Source organism: Heptranchias perlo, chromosome 5 (assembly GCF_035084215.1).
Source record: "Heptranchias perlo isolate sHepPer1 chromosome 5, sHepPer1.hap1, whole genome shotgun sequence".
Classification (NCBI taxonomy): Eukaryota; Metazoa; Chordata; class Chondrichthyes; order Hexanchiformes; family Hexanchidae; genus Heptranchias; species Heptranchias perlo.
Genome location: NC_090329.1, coordinates 110,758,957 through 110,763,844, shown reverse-complemented (window position 1 = coordinate 110,763,844; position 4,888 = coordinate 110,758,957).

The following is a 4,888-nucleotide window of genomic DNA, read 5'->3' as shown; positions in this document are numbered from 1 at the left end:
TTCAGCAAAGGAGGACCAAGAAATTGACAAAGAAAGGGAAAATAGAATATGAGAGTAAACTAGCGAGAAACATAAAAACAGGCTGTGAAAGCTTCTATAGGTATGGAAAAAGGAAAACACTGGCGAAGGCAAATGTGGGTCCCTTACAGACAGAAACAGGGTAATATATTATGGGGAATAAGGAAATGGCAGAGAAATTAAGCAAATACTTTTACGGAAGAAGACACAAAAAAACCTCCCAGAAATACTAGACAACCAAGGGTCTGGCGAGAATGAGGAACTGAAAGAAATTAGTATTAGTAAAAAAAAGTACTAGAGAAATTAATGGGACTGAAAGTTAATAAATCCCAAGGAGCTGATGATCTACATCCCTGGGTTTTGAAAGAGGTGTTTATGGAGATAGTGAATGCATTGGTTGTCATTTTCCAAAATTCTATAAATTCTGGAATGGTTCCTGCAGAATGGAGGGTAGTAAATGTAACCCCACCATTTAAGAAAGGAGGGAGAGAAAACAGGGAACTACAGACCTGTTAGCCTGACATTAGTAGTAGGGAAAATGCTAGAATCTATTGTAAAGGATAAGATAACAGGACACTTAGAAAATAATAATAGGAGTTGGCAAAGTCAACATGGATTTATGAAAGGGAAATCATGTTTGACAAACCTATTGGAGTTCTTTGAGGATGTAACTAGTAGAATAGATAAGGGGGAACCAGTGGATGTGGTGTATTTGGATTTTCAGAAGGCTTTCGACAAGGTCCCACACAGGAGATTGGTGAACAAAGTTAGAGCACATGGAATTGGGGGTAATATACTGGCATGGATTGAGAATTGGTCAACTGACAGAAAAGAGAGAGTAGGAATAAACGGGTCTTTTTCAGGTTGGCAGACTGTGACTAGTGGGGTAACGCAGGGATCGGTGCTTGGGCCCCAACTCTTCACAATCTATATCAATGATTTGGATGAGGGGACTAAATGTAATATTTCCAAGTTTGCTGATGACACAAAACTAGATGGGAATGTGAGTTGTGAGGAGGATGCAAAGAGGCTTCAAGAGGATATAGACAGGCTAAGTGAGTGGGCAAGAACACGGCAGATGGAATATAATGTGGAAAAATGTGAAGCTATCCACTTTGGTAGAAAAAACAGAAATGCAGGTTATTTTTCAAATGGTGAGAGATTGGGAAATGTTGATGTTCAAAGGGACCTGGGTGTCATTGTACATGAGTCACTGAAAGCTAACATGCAGGTGCAGCAAGCAATTAGGAAGGCAAATGGTATGTTGGCCTTTATAACAAGAGGATTTGAGTACAGGAATAATGATGTCTTACTGCAATTATATAGGGCCTTGGTGAGACCGTACCTGGAGTATTGTCTACAACTTTGGTCTCCTTACCTAAGAAAGGATATACTTGCCATTGAGGGAGTGCAATGAAAGTTCACCAGACTGATTCCTGGGGTGGCAGGATTGTCGTATGAGGAGAGATTGAGTAGATTAGGCCTGTATTCTCTAGAATTTAGAAGAATGAGAGGTGATCTCATTGAAACATACAAAATTCTTACACAGCTCGACAGGGTAGATGCAGGGAGGATGTTTCCCCTGGCTGGGGAGTCTAGAACCAGGGGCACAGTCTCAGAATAAGGGGTAGGCCATTTAGGACTGAGAGGAGGAGAAATTTCTTCACTCGGAGGGTGGTGAATATTTGGAATTCTCTCCTCCAGAGGGCTGTGGAGGCTCAGTCATTGAGTACATTCAAAACAGAGATCGATAGATTTCTAGATATTAAAGGCATCAAGGGATATGGGGATGGTGCGGGAAAATGACATTGAGGTAGAAGATCAGCCATGAGCTTGTCGAATGGCGGAGGAGTCTCGAGGAGCAGAATGGCCTACTCCTGCTCCTGTTTCTTATGTTCTTATGTTCCCCCATCTAACTAATCTGACTGGTTGATACTATCATGAAAAGAGCTGATTTTGCTTGTAAAATACGGACAAACTGACACATGGGAAAACCACTGATGTTGGCTGAAAAAGCTGAGGGTTTGCTTGTTAGTGTTTTTGATTTGAAATATATGCATATTATGGGAACCGCATCCTTCTCAACCTGTCTGCAGCCTTTGACACGGTTGACCACACCATACATGACCAACCAAGCTTCAAGAATTTCCTCCCCTCTTCCTCCTTTTCCCTGGCTCTGTACTTGCTCATAAACTGTTAAATCTCTAACTTTTTCCAGTTCTGATGAAAGGTCGACCTCAAACGTTAACTCCGTTTCTCACTCCACAGCTGCTGCCTGACCTGCTGAGTGCTTCCAGCATTTTCTGTTTTTATTTCAAGAATTTAGGACTTATGTATCATAGAATCATGCAGCACAGAAAGAGGTTATTCAACCCATCATGCCTGCACCAGCCCTTTGAAAGAGCTATCCAATTAGTCCTACTCTCCTGCTCTTTCCCCATAGCCCTGCAAATTTTTCCTTTTCAAGTGTATAATCCGAATTCCCTTTTGAAAGTTACTAATGAAGCTGCTTCCACCACCCTTTCAGGCAGTGCATTCCAGATCGTAACAACTCGTCGCGAAGCCTGCCAAGGTTTCAGGGTATGTAAGATGTGTGGCCTATGTAGGTAAATAAACAATCCAGAACTGGAAGGATAAGCTTGCACGGGCCAATGTTTTTTTTGATCTAGGACCCCTTAAAAAAAAATGTGGTGGGGGGATGGTTAAGATGTCACTTTATGTTTTAAAACACATCAAATCAAATAAACAGAGTCAAATAATAATTTTATTTTCTGGATTGACAATGCACTCCAGTCCCTGCAGCGCCCACCGATCGTGGAAAGCCGCTGCGTGCTCCTTCTCTAGGGCCACCCCAAAGATCAGGAGTATGGGACTGAAGTGCAGCTAGAACTTGAGGAGCAGCCCCATCAAATAGTGCATGGGCCAATGTTTTTTCCCCTCCTTTTTTTGTGTGTGTTTAGGCCCCCTTTTATAAGAAGTGGGGGGCGGGTTAGGGTGTGTTTTATTTTTTAAAAACCAAAATCAAAGTCAAATAATAATTTTATTATATTGATCAAGGTTGCACTCCAGTCCCTGCGGCGCCCACCGGTCGCAGAAAGCCTCAAGCGTACCGGCAGACAACATATACTCCTTCTCCAGGGCCACTCCAAAGATTAGGAGCATGGGACTGAAGTGCAGCCAGAATTGAAGGAGCAGCCCCATCAAATAGTGCATGGGCCAATGATCTTTTTTGTGTGTGTTTTAGGCCCCCTTTTATAAGGGGGGGGACGGTGTTAGGGTGTGTTTTATTTAAAATAAATCAAAAACCAAATAATAAGAGTCAAATAATAATTTTATTAGAACGATCCAGGATGCACTCCAGCCCCTGCGGTGCCCACCGGTCACGGAAAGCCTCAAGCAGACACCACGTGCTCCCTCTCCAGGGCCACCCGGGCGCGGAGAATTCCGCGGAAGAGAGGCAGACAGTCCAAGCGACCGCCTCCACAGGCCATGACCAACCTGGACCTGTGGATGGTCAGCTTGGACAGGCCCACAAGGACGTCCACCGACCTGCCCGCCCCCCTCCTCAGGCTAAAGATCAGGAGTGTGGGACTGAAGTGCAGCCAGAACTTGAGGAGCAGCCCCTCCAAATAATCAAACAGGGGCTGCAGTCTCCCACACCCGGTGAACAAATGAAACACCGACTCGTCCAGGCCACAGAAATTGCAGGCGGCCTGGGAGTCCGTGAAATGGGGTAATCGCCTATTGGACGCGACTGCTCCGTGCAACACTCTCCACCCCAGATCCCCAATGGCACACTGGAGTAGAGAGCCCTCCACTGGGGAGCCCCCGCCTCCACCGGACGGCAGGATGGTACGTCCGGGCGAGAGACGAGGGCGAGGAAGTGGAGAGTGTGCAGGAGCAGCTCGTACAGGAAATCCCTCCGCGCAGAGTGAAATGGCACAGAGGGAATTTCTGAGAGACGGCTCAAGTTGTGAGGCACAGCCCCCCGAGGGAGGTTTTGGGGCCTGGCGCCGATGAGGAATTCCAGGGCCAATGTTTTTTTTTGTTTGTTGTTTCTTTTTTTCTCTTTTTGTGTTTTTAGGAAGGGGGGGGTTTAGGGTGTGTTTATGTGCAAAAAAATCCCAAAGGAAACCAGAACAAGTATCAAATCAAAATTTTCAAGAGCCAATTTTTAAAAACTTTTTTTTAATATAGTTTTTGCCTCTGCTCTTCTGCTCAGAGCTCTGCTCTGACCTGACCTGTTTGCATCAATTTTTTTTTGTGTGTGTTTTTAGGCCCCCCTTTTATAAGTGGGGGGGGTTTAGGGTGTGTTTATGTAGAAAAAAACCCAAAGAGAACCAAAACCAGTGTCAAATCAACATTTTATTATTCTTGTCCAGGATGCATTCCAGCCCCTGCGGTGCCCACCGGTCGCGGAAACAAGGGCCAATGTTTTTTTTTCTTTTTTGTTTCTTTTTTAATTGTGTTGTATCAAAAACAGCTTTTTACTTTTTTCACCACTCCGCTCAGCTCAGGAGTGTGGGATGGAAGTGCAGCCAGGTTTTTTTCAGCGACTTTCTTTTTTTTTGTTTTTAGGCCCCCCCCCCTCCCCCTCCTTTTATAAGGGGGGTGGGGGGGTTTAGGGTGTGTTTATGTGTGAAAAACCCAAAGAAAAACCAAAACAAGTGTCAAATTATAATTTTATTATCCTGGTCCAGGATGCACTCCAGCCCCTGCGGTGCCCACCGCTGGAGGAAACAAGGGCCAATGTTTTGCAACCCTGGATGGTCCGTGCACGTGACACCACGTGGCCTTGTTTCCCTTTCTTCCTGCCCTGACGTCACGGCCTCCAGCCCCTCCCCCCTCCTCGCTCTGGGCACGAAGAACC